This window comes from Megascapheus bottae, chromosome 21, assembly GCF_031878675.1.
Source record: "Megascapheus bottae isolate mThoBot1 chromosome 21, mThoBot2.hap1, whole genome shotgun sequence".
In the NCBI taxonomy this organism is placed as follows: Eukaryota; Metazoa; Chordata; class Mammalia; order Rodentia; family Geomyidae; genus Megascapheus; species Megascapheus bottae.
In genome coordinates this window covers 22,535,523-22,553,516 of record NC_143529.1, presented here as the reverse complement: position 1 = coordinate 22,553,516, position 17,994 = coordinate 22,535,523, and the positions used below count along the sequence as shown (strand labels likewise).

The window sequence follows — 17,994 nt, the reverse complement described above, 5'->3', positions numbered from 1 at the left end:
GTGAAATAAGCTCAAGAGAGTAAGGACCTGATCTGTATTGTTCATTGTTTTATGATCAGGACCTGTTATGGTGCCTGGAACATCACAGTTGCTCAGTGAATATTTCTGAATGGATTAGACACTTCTGGAAAAGTCTACATGTACATACCTTCCGCATCAAGGAGACATGCCTTCCCTCTTTTTGGTTTATTCTCTATTGTCAAGATCAATCATGGAGGTGAAGTGAAAAGTCAAGTTTTTACTTCACTCAGTAGCATGATAAATATCTTGTGCCTCGGGGAACAGAACTGTGCTAGTCACTTCTGAATAGCTGTGCTCCAAGCACCTGGGAGAATGACTTAAAAGAGGAAAGAGTTATTTTGGCTCATGGTTCACAGTAGAGGGGCCCTGTGATGGTGGATGTTCTTCACCTCATGGTGGACAGGAAGCAAAAGCCAAGGAAGGACCTGGGCACCAGATTTTCAAATATATGCTCTCAGTGGTCAACTTCCTCCAGCGAGGCCCGATATCCTAAAATTTCCATCACCTCTCAAAACAGCATCACCAGTAGGAGAGAAGTACTCAACACATGAGCCCGTGGGAGTTATTTAATATTCAAATCTTATCAACAACAATGCATGGAACAAGATATTAACTAGCATTTGAGTTCTTATTATGCACAGACACCAATTTAAACGCTTTAACATTCCAACATCCTGAAAGAACAGATTCTATTGCTACTTTATTTATTTATTTATTTATTTAACTGTCACTACCATCACTTTATAGATGTGGGCCCATAGGCAATAAGAAGTAATCAGTCCAATCACCAACCATGATTTCTTCCCAGATATTCTTGGCCTGATCACAACCACTTCATCAGTTTTCACTAAATAATCAGTAGTATCAACTTAAGGGAAACCTAGGTCCAGCCAATGCAGAGAGGTTGTCTCTGGTAGGAGATTTATAGAAGAGAGTAGAAGGTTGGGGAAATTGGGGATCAATAAAAATAAATTTTCTGTCCACCACAGAATAAAACAAAAAGCTTAGTTTACCTGGAAATCAGTTTTTGCTGCTATCCAGATAATGTCCTGTGGTTGGCCTATCTACAGAGCTGGCTGTATCTGGGAACTGAGGCCTGCTGAACATAGATACATCTTATGAGAAAATGGTCAGGTTTTATAGGGTTTTCAGCAACCTTTCCTTCTAGGGGAAAAAAAAATAAAAATAAATTTCACTGGTTGGAGATTATGCTTTGGGCTAGCATAGAGTGACTAGCATAAAGTCATTAATAGCAGGCTGGGAAGGGGTTCTAGCCACAGTCCAAAGCATTTATCTCTGGGGAAAATGCAGATCTTTTAGCATCTTAGAGTACAAATAAGCTTTAAAATAATAGCATTTTAATCTCTATGAGATAATTTATTGCTGTTCCCTTATTTTGTCTACTAGATCCAGAAGTGCTACAGAGGGCAGGAGTATCATTTGGAAAATGACAACAACCAATTCCTAAGAGTAATGATGTGCTTTGCAAAGAGAACTCATGATAATGTGGAGGTGAAAGGGCAGAGGGGGAGGGGAAGGAATCATTCCTCAACACCTCTGCTTAAATTGCATGTTAGTAATAAGCAATCAAGGATGATTTTATGTATGATTGTATCCCATACCAGTGATACAATCATTCTAAAGACTCCTGGAGCCCACCGTTAGCCAGATGCCAAAATAACATCGATGTTATATGCTCTTAGAGACAGCTCCAACCCTTTAATTTGCCCCCTATGGGAATGTTTATATCTGATCAGGATTTTTAACCAATCGGTCGCTAAAACCTTTCCTAATTGTCCCCTATTCCAAAATTCAGACTCTCCTGAACTCAGGATTTCTGTTCTCTGCCTTCTAGCAATTCCTTTATTTAGACTCTAAAGTAAGCCCAAATGTTAGACATAATTTCTCCTCCTTGATTCTTCTTTACACCCCAGAGATTAGCGCATACAGTTGTGTTTAACACTTTTCCTGAAAATTTGGAGGTAAGTTACAGTTTATTCACATAAAAACCCATAGTGACAAACTGTTCTGTGGGAGGTTTTTGTCAGGTGGGTCATAGAAATGAGATATAACCATGTTTCAGAATTCTGTTGCCTAGTTTAGACTCTACTAAGAAACTTAGTCTTTCTCATCGAAAGCTTTTCTCACCAAATAACAAAAATTTTTAAAAAATGTTAAAGCCTGCCTGGCAAGCTTATTCTCACAGTAATTAAGTCTGCTAACTCTTCTCTGGGAATTTGCATTTTTTTTTGTTTTTTTTTTTTTGCCAGTCCTGGGCTTGAGCTCAGGGCCTGAGCACTGTCCTTGGACTTTCTCAAGGCTGGAGCTCTACCACTTGAGCCTCAGCACCACTTCTGGCTTTTTTTCTGTATGTGGTACCGAGGAATCGAACCTGGGTCTTCATGCATGCTAGGCAAGCACTTTAACCACTAGGCCAAACTCCCGGCCCCTGGGAATTTGCATTTTTAAGAGAAGATAATGCCTATGGAAGAGGAATAACTCTGTAAGTGGGGGAATTTCCATCACCCCCAAGCACGTCTTAGAGAGTTAGGACTAAAGGTCCCTCTGAGCTCTGTAAAGTTATGTGATTTGAGCAGTCTCATTTACCAGAGATTCGATTTGAGGTACCATCTCTATGGTCTCAGACTGTATTTGATCCAAGGGGTGACTTGCTGAAAGGTTAGCCCTCTAACAGAGGCTGCTGTATTTTTTTCTAGAAATTCTGAAGCTGCCACTTCACTGAGCATGCCAGGAATGATGGTGACATTATTATAAGCTCTAGCCTTTCCCTCAAAAGCCACAAGGCTGAGGTATTATCTCATATTGTCCAAAACACCTTAAATCAACTCAGAGGCTACCTATTGATTTTGTCTATCCCATGAGAATCCATGCAGCTTTGATAGGAATGAGCCCTATAACTATTCCAGCCACAGAAATAGGACTATAATCCAGGCTTGATAATAAAAGCATGTTAATTCCCTGTCTATAGATGTTGTTTCAGAAACAGGCACATGATAGAAGCCAATCTAATTCTACCTCCATCAAGTCTGGAGCAAACACTGTTTCCTTCTACCAGGTTGTGGGGTGGGGAGATCTGTAAGTCCCAGATGTTAAACATCCTTATTTCCTGACACACAAAAAGCACTTATCTTCAAAATTAAGTAGATTCATGCAAAACAAAGAAAAACAAGGAGATGGTCCTGATGTTTCTGGATTCACTTATGACTAAAGTTCCTTCTCAACATTTCTCAGGCCATTAGTGAATAAATTCGTTGTTGCTTAAATTAGCCTGAACTGCATTTATGTCACCTGTAACAAAAAAAATCCATTATGAACACAAGATTTTCCAACAATCTGATTAGGAAACATTAGGTTAAACCTAAAGAGTCTTGGTCGGGAGGCCAAAGGAAGTCTAATGAGTAATATGGAGTAGGGGCTCAGGTTTTATGTGGTGCTAGTGTTTATAGCTATTATTTTGCCTTAATTCTCTATGAATATAATGTATATAGACATATATACCCTTTTAAAGAGTACTTAAAATTTTTCTTTTTGTAAAATATATCGGAGTAGGCACTGTAATGTCCTAAAGTGAAAACCAGTCGGGCCTATGATTAGAATTCTGATTTAAGGTCCTAGAGACAAGATCCAGTTGTGAGGCAACAAAACAGAACTCAGGATTCAGAGTAGAACGTAAGAGGCAAAGCTAGAAGTAAGACCACCGATCTATTCTCAAAAGCCAAAAAAGAGCTGGGCATGGTGGCTCACGCCTGTAATCTTAGGAAGCTGAGACCTGAGGATCAAGGTTCAAAGCCAGCCTAGCACTAAAGAATGTGAGACTCATCTCCAATTAACCACTAGAAAACAGGAAGTGGGGCTGTGGCTCAAGGGGTAGGTGGTAGCCTCGAGCTGAAGAGCTCAGGGGCAGTGCTCAGGACCAGAGTTCAAGCCCCATGACTCCCCACCACACCACACACACACACACACACACACACACAAGCCAAAAAAGTTCTTCATTATTCCTGCTATTGACTATGTTTTTGGAAAATATAACCTTCAGGACAACATGCAGAGTGAACATATATTTGTAGAAGAACTCACCAAAATACTGAAAATACATTTTATATTCAAAATTACATAGGTCACCTTCTTATGACTAGTTTTGTTCATATTATATTAGGTATGTCACCATGAGTTCCAAAATGACTTTAAGAATGAAAACTTGTGGAAATCACCAGAACTAGGTCAGAATCTTGTGTAAATATGGATGTTACAGCACTTGTGGTCTCTGGGTTCCTTATCTTTAAAATAATGTTTTCCTCCTAGTATCATTGAAAAAAAAAAACAGAGAGAGAATATATAAACTAAGCAGTAAATTATTGCTATTAACATTTTATGTCATTACAGCATATAAAAAATCAGTATCTGGCACCAATAATCTCTCATTTAAGTTTTCACTCAGCTATAATAAATATCCAACTATCAGGAACTTAAACAATTAGGACAATTAAGAATTTATTTTTTGAGGGCCAAGAGTTTGGCCTACTGGTAGAGTGCTTGTTTAACATGCATGTAGACCCAGGTTTGATTCCTTGGTACCACATACAGAGAAAAGGCCAGAAGTGCAGAAGTGGTGCTGTGCTAGCAGTAGAGTGCTAGCCTGAAGAAAGCTCAAGGATGGTGCTCAGGTCCTGAGTTCAAGCCTTAGTACTGGCAAAAAAAAAAAAAAAAAAAAAAAGAATGTATTTTTTTGTGCAAGGCACCAGTGGCTCATACTTGTAATCCTAGCTACTTAGGAGGCTGAAATCTGAGGATTGTGGTTTGAAGCCAGCCAGAGCAGGAAAGTCTGTGAGATTTATCTTCAATAAACTATTTAGAAAAAGCCAGAAGTAGTAGTGTGGCTCAAGTGGTAGAGCGCTATCCTTGAGTACAAAGAGGCACAGAGACAGCACCGTAGGTCCTAAGTTCAAGCACCAGTACTGGCACAATTTTTTTTTTAATGTGGATTTCTGTTTCATAATGAGGTAGAATAGGCCCTGTTACAGCTCAGCTATGCCCCCTGGTAACCCAGATTCCTCCTTAGCAGGTTGATTTGTCACCTGTAGCTGTAACCTCCGAGCCAGAATTAGGCTTTTGTAGATCAAAGCAAAAGAGAACTAGTGCAATATTAGCACTCCTTTCTGTCAGGAAAAGTGAGGGCATTCCCACAGTCATGCCTCATCTCCTAGCTGCTTCATCATGTATCATTTTGGCCAGAACTAAGTCATATAGCCACTGTTAGCTGCAGGAGGGCCTGGGAAAGTAATTATTTACCCTGTGCAGCATCTGTTATGGAATACATAAAGAGAAAGGCATATGGGATTGGATGCTGGGCACATCTTCTCCACACTGAGGTAGGTGGATAAATCAGATAAATCTAGGATAAATCTAGGGCCATTTGACAGTGTTCCATTAAGTTTAGAGTACACAGCCCCTTCAACTCAGGATTCACATTCCATTTGAATTCTTCTAGAAAGGTAAGCAGCAGATGGCATGTGCAAAGAACTTGGGAAATAAGATTACGTGTGGCATCATTGCAAAGGTGGCATTAGATTGAAAAGAATTGAAATGTCCACATGCGAGTGATGAACTAGGAGCTATTGGAACCCTGAGGCACCGTCAACATATGAAAGGATGTCACAGACCTGGACTGACAGAGAAGACCTAAAGACCAAACTGATTGAAAATATAACCTGTAGGATATCATCACAATGATTACATATTTGTACAAGCAAACAAAAACCACACCAACATTTCCTATTTTAAAATGCTATACTTTATCGGTGGCTACTCCTATAATCCTAGCTACTTAGGAGGCTGAGATGTTAGGATCAAGGTTCAAAGCCAGTCTGGGCACAAAAGAACTTGAGACTCATTTCTCCAATTAACCTCTAGAAAATGGGAAGTGGAGCTTGGCTCAAGGGTAGGGTGGTAGCCTTGAGGTGAAGCCCTCAGGGACAGTACCCAGGCCATGTTGAAGTCCCATGACCCACACAAAGCCACACTTAAAAAGGATATAAAAAACTATCACCACATTGATGAAGGTATGAGGCTGAGAAATGCAAAGGGAGAATTTCCTGTGTGCTATTTACATTTTAGTAACAAGAATGAATTTGTGTAGTGCGCATATTCAGTGGAATAGTAAGCAAACACTAAAATCAATGACCAAAATCTTTTTAACAAAACAGGTACCAAGCCAAGCCAAGCCAGGCACGGTGGTTACATGCTTGCGATCTTAGCACTGGAAGACTGAGACAGGAGGATCTTGAGTTGGAAGCCAGGTGGGCTACACAGTGAGTTCGAGACCAGGTTGTGCTAACATAACAAGGTTCGCTCTTAAAAACAAACAAGAAAGCCAGGAGTTGTGGCTTAAACCTGCATTCCTTGGTACTCAGGAGGTGGAGTTTAGGAAGATTGTAAAAAAAGAGCAGAAAGGGTGAAACTCAACAGACTAACAGGTTTTATTTAGGAGGAAACTCTGGGAAGGGCAACGGAATCTCCTCAGCTTGGCTGAAGGGGAAATGATGACCCGCCTTACAACTAGGGTCCCTTTAAATTAAGCAGAAAAAGTGACATGGGTCAGTGTGAGAGAGGGGCAAGGTGAGTGAGCAATGTTATTCTGACTGAAGAGTTTCAAGGATTCCACAGCATCTGGGTCTGACAGGAGTGTCAGAGGCAAAGATGGCCTTGGTCTCAGGCTTGCAGTTTGTGATTTTTTTCCATCAGCTGTGTTTTGAGGCCAGCCAGGGCAAAATGTTGGCAAGTCCTCATCTCAACCAACGAAGTACAGAATCATCATCTTAACTATGTGAAAACTGTGATTTAGGTTAGCCCCAGGAAAAAAGCCAAAGACCCTACTTGAAAGAACAAAAGCAAAAGAGACTGTGGCTATGACACAAGTGGTAGATTGTTTACTTAGCAAGCACAAGACCCAGAGAGAGAGAGAGAGAGAGAGAGAGAGAGAGAGAGAGAGAGAGAGAGAGAGAGAGAGAGAGAGAGAGAGAGAGAGATCGATCATATAGTAATTCATCCAGAAGTAGCTGCTGAGACCTTGCTCTAAGCCTGTCCAGAGGAATGTGGAGTGGACAGTTTCTGAGGCTTCCAAGTTTCTATGTGTAATATCCCAGCCATTTTGGGGGGCACTGAACCCCCCAGCAATAGAGTCACCAACACTCCGTGAACAGAACTAGGACTCATTTTAATAGCAGCACAGTGGCTATTCTCCACCTTCTGGCTGATAGAAGCCTGACCTTCCGTAGGGCTGAGTTTTCAAGGTAAATACCACACGCAGGTGGTAGTCACTGAAAGATGTCACCTTACGCTGCTCATAGTTAACAACCAAAAAGATGAAACCACACACAGGTTAAGTATTTTTACAAAAACAAAAGCAATTTGGCAGCTAAGCCTGCCAGGTTATTATACTATGTTTCTTTATTCTGAGGTTATGGAATATTTGAGAGCAAGGAAATTTCCTACTGGGAATTTATTTGCTGATCTAATAGAGGGAATAGGCCAGGGAGAAAAATCTCATGTTGGATGGTTGTGAGCTGTTTTGCTACCTTCAGTTAGGCCTTGGGCATCCAGACTAGTTGTCTAGAACAGAACAACAAGGAGCCTGGAGTTTCTGTTACCAACACAAACTCAAGAGAACAATGTCTGGCCAGAAGGCTCTCTGGAGTGTATGTGCAATGAGGCAACTTTGAGGCCTCCTGGTAGCCCAGCTCTATCTGTACAGGCAAAACTGGAAAGCAGAGCAAGAAAGTCCAGACTGTAGGCACTGATCTACTTCCACCCTTCCTTCTCACAATCCAAGGCCTCCATTCAAGGGTTTTCTTTCTAATAGCCGATGACAGCAGACAGGTGTATGATGCCAGCACCCCTCCCCATGCTCATTGCAGCCTACAACCTACAGGGCCCACTGGGCCCTGATAGCAGGAGCCAGTAGGTCTTTTGTCCAAGGACATAGTTACTGAAGGATGTGCTTGTCCAGCCCCAGGCCTGTAGCCTCCCAGGTGCCTGCCAGATGTGACTGGGAACAATCCAGGAGACTGACAGTAAGAGCTACTCAAAACAAACAAGGCAAAGGCTGCTTCTGATCTGGGAGGCAGATGGAGACCCCAGGGAAACAGGCAACGGACACAAAACAAACATCAATAAAGCCTTCTTTGGCTAAAAGGACAAAACAAAAAGTAAAAACAAACAAGGCACCTTCTTTTACTGAACAGGAAAATTCTCATAGTAGAAGTTGGCCACTGTCATCACATTCACCCTTCTGTGCCCCAGCTGGTGCCATCTGACTGGCAGAGAGGACTCTTCCTCTCTTCCTCTTGTATGAATCCCACAGATCCTACATGGCCCAGCCCACATGCTGTTTTCTAGGAAGTCTTCTCTTTCTGCTTCCATCTACCACCCGATATGAGCAATCAACCTTTTCTCTAGGTTCTGATTTCATTCTGCTTGTACCATTTTGATAGGAAATTATTATTCCTTGGGAAATAGTTACCCGTGCCAATACTACTGACCAGCCTAAGACTGTGTTAAAGGCAAGGATTTTGTTTTAATCATCTCTATACTTCTCAGTAGTTAATACAGTTTGGGTGATTTATCTATGTTATACCGCAGCCATTCAGATGGGATTTGAATAAAGTCACCAGCACTCACTGAGCCAAGCTGCGCAGCAACTGCTCTCCACCTTCGGGCTGGTAGAAAGCAGCCCCAGGGGCAGCGGGCCTGAGTTTTTAAAAGGTAAACACCACAGACAGGTGATCCTAACTAACTACACGCAGGTAGTCATCACTTATGACATCACCGTATGATACCCACAGTCAATAACAACCACAAGGATGAAACCACACCCAGGTGGTCGAGCAGGTTAACTATAAAGACAGAATCTGGCCGCTAAGCTTGCCAGGTTATTACAATCTAGAACTGATGAGTGAATAAACAGCCCAATCATTCATCCATTTCTTACTAATTCATAGGGCATCTGATTATGCAAGCCACTGTACAAAGGAGTGATATTCAGCACAGGTGATATCTTTGGATAGTAAGTTAGTAAATTCCTTGGTTTCTCATGGAGTCATGGAGCCTGGGAGATGGAGACAACCATCTAAACAAACTATAGTAAAAACCTGATGATGGATTGTAATGAAAGTAGAGACAAAGTAGAGGGGATGTGTGAAGGAGAGACTTCAGTTTTGCCCGAAAGGAAAGTCGTCTGGGATGAGGCAATGCTAACTTGGTACATTAGGTCCATGGAAATAGGCATCCAAAGAGGGGATGCATGGTCTGAATGGGTGCCCACGTTTATGAGTTAGAAACCTGGTTCCAGTACAATAGGTTTTTGGGGTCATGGGGTCTTGCTCTCATGCATGACTAATGCCATTAGAGTGGGAGTGAGTTCCTAGTAAAAGGTCCCCCCTCTCCTTACCCCAGCCCCATTCCATATGAGACTTCCACCATGTCACTATGCCATCAAAAGGCCTTGCCAGAGGCTGCTACCTTGCTTTTGGACTTCCTAGCCTCTGGACTGTGGATCAGTAAATTTCTATGCTCAATAAATTTACCTATCTTATGGCATTCTGTTATAGAGGCACAAACAGGATATGAGAGAAGGTAGACAGGAGAAGGTAGGAAGAGGCTTTGGGCTGCAATCCTGGCCAAATACTCTGTACTCCCATGTATGAGGAGAGAGAAGAAAAGGAAAGTAGGGTCAAAAAAGCTCCACTGCAGAGCATTTCCAAGAAAAATCTGGCCAGACCAATGTGAAACCCTTGAATGCATTGGGAGAAATCTCCTAACTTGTTAGATGAGGCTGCCAAGGAAGCCCACTGAGGAAACTCAGTCATCGGCTGGAACAGCCCACACAAATCAGGAACATAAACACTGGGGCAGAGCCAGGACAGCTTCTGGGACCACTGCCAATTAATGCACACCTTTGCAGGAGGTTTGAGTGGTGCATTTTTATGGCTGCTACACTTGGTCTTTGTCAGCAGGATATAGGTGAAAAAAAGAACGTGGGGGAAGAAAAGAAATCGAATATTCTAGGATGAGGGACCTACATAAGCAAAGACATCAAAGCATGAAACAGTGCAGCTCATTAGTGGACCCGTAAAGTCTGAGTGGAGTGAACGGGGTGGGGCAGGGTTTACTAGGTGGTAGGAACCTGGCCCTGAATGGAGCAACAGTGCCCAGGAGGAGAGGCTCTCCTCTGCTCTGTTCCTCTTCAGGACCAGATGGTATTTGTCTCATTGACTTTCATTGCAGACTTAGTCTTGTCTTGCTGGGCTTTCCCAGGTTGTTTCAATCCCTTTATTCCAATTCATTCTCCCACTTGTCCTACTTCTGAGATTTGCTCCACGTCCATCACTGTGGCAGAAAGACAACTAGAGCTCACAGCAGGTGGAAGTTTTCAGAGTCAACCAGAGCTGAGTTCTCACAGCTCAGCCCCTCATTTAGTTACTTGGAAGAGAATCAGGTTCTCTGCCTGCTTCTGCCATGCCTTCTGACTACCAGGCCAGTCAGGTTATATATTTATACAATGTCTTCAGGCCTTAAATGCCTACCCAAGTCAAAAGCTCCATTGTTCTTTTCCTAACCAAACAATATCTCCTTCCACTTTTAAAATCTGGTTGTTCTGTATGTAGGAATCATTGTTCCTAGAATTCCTTGTTACTCTACAGTCCTGTCTAGACTGTGGTCACAGTTTCCCCAAACCATAGGTGTTTGTGTTCTAACTTGTTTTTCCAGATTCCTAGCTGCCCCGCCCCCGCCGGGAGTGAGAAGGAAACCTCCTTCTGGATGTTCAAACTTCTGATAACAGCCTGGTTCAATGTGTAATTGAGTGTCTATGACTTCTCATTTTGTTCTAGCTATGCTAAACCAACACTTGCCCCCATCCACTCAACATAAAGAGAAGCCATTGTGGGGCATGAAATCATGGGAGATACTAAGCAGCAGATGAGCAGGGTGTGATAGCACTCACCTTTATGTGCACCTGAGGTAGGAAAGTCCACCTTAAGCTGCATACTTATATCCTATGAGAAAGAGAAAAAGACAGAATGGGGGAAATGAGAAGAAAGAGAGAGGCGAGAGGCAGAAGGAAGGAAGGAAGGAAGGAAGGAAGGAAAAAGGAAAAGGAGGGAGGGAGGGAGAGAGGGAGAGAGAGAGAGAGAGAGGGAGAGAGAGAGAGAGAGAGAGAGAGAGAGAGAGAGAGAGAGAGAGAGAGAGAGAGAGAGAGACAGAAATGGAAAGCCTACCTACCATGGCAGTTTACAGGAAGTGATCAGCACTAAAACAAAAATCCAGCATAACATCTTCCTTATATTTTTATTACTCTTATGAATCTGGTGCTTCTTATTTCAGGTTTTTTTTTTTTTTGGCCAGTTATGGGGCTTGAACTCAGGGCCTGAGCACTGTCTTTGGACATTTCTCAAGGCTAGAGCTCTACCACTTGAGCTACAGCACCACTTCCAGCTTTTTTTCTATGTATGTGGTACCAAGGAATCGAACCCGGGTCCTCGTGCATGCTAGGCAAGCACTCTACCACTAGGCCAAACTCCCAGCCCTTGGTTATTTCTTATACCTATTTCTTGAGTGTATTTATGATACTATGTAACTGTCTCACATTTTCTTTTTTTCTGGATGTGGGGCTTGAACCCCAGGCCTGGGAACTGTCCCTGTGCTCTTCAGCTCAAAGCTAGCACTCCACCACTTCAGCCACAGTGCCACTTCTGGTTTTCTAGTGGTTCATTAGAGATAAGAGTCTCATGGACTTTCATACCTGGGCTGGCTTTCAACTATGATCCTTACATCTCAGCCTCCTGAGTAGTTAGGATTATAGGCATGAGCTACAGCACCCGGCTCATATTTGGTTTTGACTCTAAGTCTGTTCCAGAATCTTTTATTGATTGGCACATGGTTCCCTGAGCACTGACACTGATGGTGGTAGTGGGGATGGTGGTAGTAGTGGGTTTGCATTATGCATGTGTGCATGTGCACGTTAGTAAAGTGGAGAGGAAGAAAGCAATCCAGCAAGTGTCAATTAGCTGCCTTTCTAAGTAAGTATTAATGATTTCAGAGACTTCCCAAGAGATACTGCCAACTCTTTGGGCCTTTTTTTAATGTTACACTATTATAAGGGCACCCTGTGGCCTTTTAAATAAATGACCAAATACCCCGAACTAGAGTACTTCTAGTTTTTGTCTTTAAGGACTACAATCCCAATTCCTTCTATAGGGTTGAGGTCAGGTGTGTCCTTAATTTGGAGTCAAGGTTTTGGAGAGGTTAGTATGACCTCTTTAAGAGATCGTGTTTGTGATAGATACCCATTTGGCCATTTATTCTGTCTTATCCTGAGCATTTCTACCTGACTTTATGAAGATAGTTCATATATTCAGATTCGTATAGTTTCATTGGTAAAATAACCAGGCAGAATGTAAAATGCCTGGGCTTTAGAATACCCATTCTGGCTCTACCTGCCATGTTTTTCTCAAAGCCCTCTATTTTCTAGGTCTCCCTTCTCTGTTATATGGGAAATATGGGATTGAGAGATTGACTAACAGTGAATGACAGCCAAAATTCATTGTGGAAATGGGGGAAGGAAAGCGATCACATGGCTCAAGAGAGAAGACACAGGCCTAGTATCTGTGCTTTTCCTTCAATTACTCATTCAGTATCAGTTTCTTAAGGTCTGACTCTCCTTCTGTCTAGCCATGCTCTACCTTTTTTTTTTTTGACAGTCCTTAGGCTTTGAACTCAGGGCCTGAGAACTGAGTTTTCTCAAGGCTAGAACTCTACCATTTCCAGCCTTTTCTAGGTACCAAGGAATCGAATCCAGGTCTTCATGAATGCTAGGTGAGCACTCTACCACTAAGCCAAACTCCTGGCCTATGCTCTAGCTTTTAAACTAATATTGAAATTTTGCATTTTCTAGTAGGCACATTAAAAGGTGAAATAGGTGAGATGAATGGTAATTATAGATTCTATTTAGCCCAAAAGGTCCAGACTATTATCACTTCAACTAACAATGCCTATGGAAAGTACTAATGAGATAGTTTATGTTCTTGCTTTCCACACTTCAACAGTGAAATTCAGGGTGTAGTTCACACTCTGGCACATCTCAGTTCTAACCCCTACCATGTGCTCGAGAGTCCATGTGGACAGCCATGATTGTATTGATGAGGAACATTTCCTAAGGGGACAATGTGGATGAGCAGGCCAGTCTGACAGGCCAAATGGAAATAATGAGAATGGTGGTGATGGGAAAGCCTTCACCCATGCTCTAATAGCCACGTAGGCTTGGGCGCCTGACCATCTGAACCTGAATAATATAAACCTAATGTTTATGGAGTCCTCATTAGGATAGAGGTATTGTGCGAAGCGCTTTCCATACATAATCTTAGCCTTGAGCACATCTAATAGAAATTGTCTTTGCACTTACTTTATGAGATGAGGAAACAGAGGCCTTGAAAACTGTAAGTTGTCCAGACCATATGGCTGCTGAGTGGTGAGCCAAGAAAACCATTCTGTCTGCATTTGGGCATGTGCTTACTATGGTGCTTTGGGGGAGTTAAGCCATCTGAATCTCTTAACAACATGTGCTTGTTTCTTAGCTCTTAGGGCTGTTGCAAGGGACAAAATGCAACTGTTAGAAGTGGTGTGAATTTCTTGCTCTACCTCACACGGATGCCAAGAATGGTCACATCTTTCCAACTTCTCCAACTCATAGGTAAAGCTACCCCCGTATGTGAAAGGGCAGGAATTCAGCTTCAGAGTCTTCCTTGTCCCTGAAACCAACAAGAGAGTAAAGGAAATCTACAACTACCTGTTGGGGCCAGGAGTGAAGCCTAGTGATAGAGTGCTTGCCTAGTATGCCCAAAGCCAAGGGGTTGATTCCTTGGTACCACATACACAAGGGGGGGGAAAGCCAGAAATGGTGCTGTGGCTCAAGAGTCAAGTGCAAGCCTTGAGAAAGCTCAAGGACAGTGCCCAGGCTAGAGTTCAAGCCCCAGGACTCCCCCACCATCCAAGTATATCTACCTGCCACTGCCCCAGTGGCAGGGCACCCAGAGCCTTGTGGCACTAGGCTTTTCCCCTGCTGGAACTGATATTTCACACTTGAGTTAACTAGAAATAACATCATAGATCACTATTCCCCCGCTGTGAATTCCTCAAGCCACAGCAAAACAAACTTATATGTGCACATTAAAAAAAAAAAAGTAAGGGGCCGGGAGTTTGGCCTAATGGTAAAGTGCTTGCCTAGCATGCACAAAGACCCAGGTTCGATTCCTCAGTACCACAAACATAGAAAAAGCCAGAAGTGGTACTGTGGCTCACATGGTAGAGCGCTAGCCTTGAGGAAATCCCAAGGACAGTGCTCAGGTCCTGAGTTCAAGCCCCAGGACTGGCAAAAAAAAAAAAAATCAAGAAACTGGCCAGGTGCCAATGGATCACACTCATAATTCTAACTATTCAGGATGCTGAGACCTGAGGTTTGCAGTTCAAAGCCAGCATTGATGGGAAAGTCCATGACATTCTTATTTCCAGTTAACCATCAAAAAGCCAAAAATGGAGCTGTGGCTCAAATGGTAGCGCACCAACCTTGAGCAAAAAAGGTAAAGGAGGTCAGGAGTGTGGTCTAATGGTAGCATGCTTGCCTGGCATATAGGAAATCCTGGGTTTGATTCCTTGGTATCACATACACAGAAAAAGCCAAAAGTGGTGCTGTGGCTCGGTGGTAGAGTGCTAGCCTTGAGAAAATTCAAGGATAGTGCGTAGGCCCTGAGTTCAAGCCCCAGGACTGGTCAAAAAAAAAAAAAAAGGAAGGTTTGAGACCAAGCCCCTGTACTGGCATGCACATGTGAGTACACACACATACACACACACAAATACACAAATTAAGAAATTTACATAAAAATCTGGATTTCGAGTTTCTCTCAAAAACATAAAAAAGTCTGAAGTTCCTATTCCCACATGGTAGCATGAGCAGGGATTCACATTACAGTTGGCTGCAGTCAATTCCTGCTCTCTTGATTCCCAGGTGCAGGAGATAATAGTGTTCACTTATTATCACTTTGGTTGCTGTTTATAGTCATAGAGATCCATCTCTGTATGTTCGTCTCCACAAGACAGACCTCACAGGCAAGCTGTATGTTTTGTAAGGCCTGCAGGTTTATTTTTACTTACCTGTGTCTTCCAACACCTGAGGCTTGTGTCTGACCCTCCAGTCCTTTAGCCTCAAGAACAGGCATTTTCTGTAGAACCACCTTCTAGAAGGTGGTGGTATCTTGACATCATCTGGGATCCTTCAAGTTGCATGCTTCTTTGTATTTCTGAGGAAGAGCTTTGAAACACGAAATGCTCATCATGTTCAGAGTGTAAGTAGCTAAGGGTACCTTTGAGGAAGGAAATATTACAAACCCATTTTCCTTGTGTGGGAGGTTGAGAAAATAACACGTTATCTTTCTGTGGAGACAGTACAGTAGAAGTGGCTGGGACCACTTGCACAGGTCGGGCCATGCACATTTGAATCTGGCTTCCACCAGGCATGTTACCCTCCCTGCTTCTTCACCTGACCAGCACACTATAGGCATAGAAAAAAAAAGTAGCTGTATTCTCTCTCAATACCCTTGCCAGAGTGCAAGAGGGAAAGACTTCAACTGTTTCTGACTTCACACTAGGGATTAAGGATAACTGGTCACTTTTCAGTACTAGCAGATATTCAAGATGATAAGCTACTAGGAGACAGGTTCAAGCAAATGGTCCCTGCTTAATCTGGCTACTGCTCAACAGAGTGGGGAGGGGGGCTCTGACCCACAGAGAACAGCAGACACCAGGTCTTCTTGCATGAGAAAGTCCTATGTCCAATTACACTCATTTCCCTGATTGCAGCATGAAATGGTGCTTGACCTAGGTCTGGCCTAAAAGCCATAGGAGAAAAGTGGGGCTCTGCTCTGTAAAAGAAAACCCAAATGCCAATTCAAAGGGCTGGATTTGGCACCAAGGTCCAACCAAGGTCAATGGGACACAGGTGATGCTGCTTTGACTGACCTGGGTTTGGCATGCACATTCGGGTCTTCATTTATCTCTCCTTTCATCAATTCAACATGTTGGTAATGGCACCAACGAGAATGAATGAGATGAGACAACCTAGAAACATAAAATCCAGCCACTTATCCACAGGGAATGACCTCTCACCTGGAAACAATTAGGTCAAGGCATCCCATCTGACCTCTACTTAAGAATATAGGTATGACACAGCATACCCCATGTCACTTCATGTTACTGAGCAAAGGGTACCAGTGAGCTAGGCCAATTCTATTCTCATCTGAAGCTCTATGCAAGGAACACTTCTTTCTCCAATCGATAGATTTCTCAGTGGTTGAGTATTTGCCTAACGTGCATGGATTTAGCATTGGGGCAGGGAAAAAAAATGAGCTCAGTGTTTTGGTTCATGCTGGAAATCCCAGCACTCACGAGGCTGAGGCAGAAGGATCGGGTTGGAGGCCATCCAGGGCTACACAGTGCAATCCTGTCTCAAAGAAAAAAGAGGGAGGAAGTGGAGGAAAGAAGGCTTTTTCTTCCCATCTGGGCTACAGTCTCACATTCTACATCATACCCTTCCCTTTCAAGGATTAGTATGAAAGGACCCCTTTCTTGACTTCCCAAAATCCATCCACTCTAGGCATTTCCCATCTTTATGACCTGAGGCAGGGGCTGCAGAATCTCTGATAACAGCTCAGATTACAAGAGCAGCTAAACCAGGTGGAGTTACCAGAATTCTTCCCCACCCCACCCCCCTTGGCCTGCCAGGGAATTCCCTCCCCTTCCTTTGTCCTCAGAGCAGTGTGCCTGAAGCCCATAGAGATGATAGGTCAGTTCAAACAGAAAAGGTGTCAGTGGTTGCCCCAGCCATCAATCAACCATGCTGAATTTCATTGGCCACCTGTATATGGCCAGCCCAACCACATTGCTGGGGCCTATAAAAGTAGCCTGTAAGATCAGACGGGGTCGCTCTCTCACTCACATCTTAGAGGCGGCCCTGACCGGTCAGTATGATTCTCGATGCTAGGCGCGGAATAAAACTCTGTTTAACTTAACTTCCAAATTCCGCTTTTGTGTCAGACTCGTTCCTTTGATCACGGACCCTAACAAGTAGACTCTAAAACGGAAATATTTCTAGAAATTTTCTTCAAATTGCCCAGATCCTGGGCTCTGCTATCAGAGCATCTCTTCTTTCCCCAAAAGCTGAGGCGTCTCCCACTGATGGAGCCCCGTAATAAATGAGTTCATTACTCGGGCTGCTGGGGCCCATGACAGCCCATCTGTAGGCATGATTAATTAAAACTTTGACTGATGATAAGGGTGCCATCTCAGGGCCTGAAAGCAATTAGTTGGAGCATCTTCCAGATTGTCAATTTTGTTCCATCCTAGCGAGACCCAGGCCAGAGAGAACAGGGTTTTCCTGGGTCAGTCCCTTTGTCTCACCCTCCTTTGGATTCCTTTCAGGGTCTCCTGCCCCAGGCAAGCTCATCCTATTTAAGTGGAGGCAAAGTAAGAACCAGCTCCTCAAATCATCTATAGAAGAGCACTTTCCACCCCCCTGTCCTCCAACAGCAGGAAATACTGGAGTCTAAAAGAAAGCTTTACCCTCTTCACTTGACCTTGTGCACAGGCACAGGTAATCCCCCTTTTCTATTTCTGTATTCTCCAGGTTAAACAACAACAATAAAGAGCTAATGAGATATACATGCATGAGAGGTACATACATGCATGCAAAAAAAGCTCAAGGACAAATCCCTGGCCCTGAGTTCAAGCCTGAAGAACAGCACAAAAACAAACAAACAAAAAACACCTCTGAAAACAACAAACCCCAATATGAGGTCAGGAAGGATAAACCATATTTACATCATAGCAGGCAGGCTTTGAAATGTAGGC

At 43.2% G+C, this 17,994-nt stretch overlaps 1 long non-coding RNA gene across 1 annotated transcript in view; it reads left to right on the top strand.

The window, feature by feature from the left end:
- Positions 1 to 3,661: 3,661 nt before the first annotated feature.
- LOC150048750 (uncharacterized) overlaps positions 3,662 to 17,994 on the top strand; it is a 15,520-nt gene continuing 1,187 nt past the window's right edge. Inside the window, exons 1-2 of the long non-coding RNA XR_016539097.1 lie at positions 3,662 to 3,711; positions 6,246 to 6,338. This is a non-coding gene — a long non-coding RNA (uncharacterized LOC150048750). The remainder of the gene's footprint in view (positions 3,712 to 6,245; positions 6,339 to 17,994) is intronic.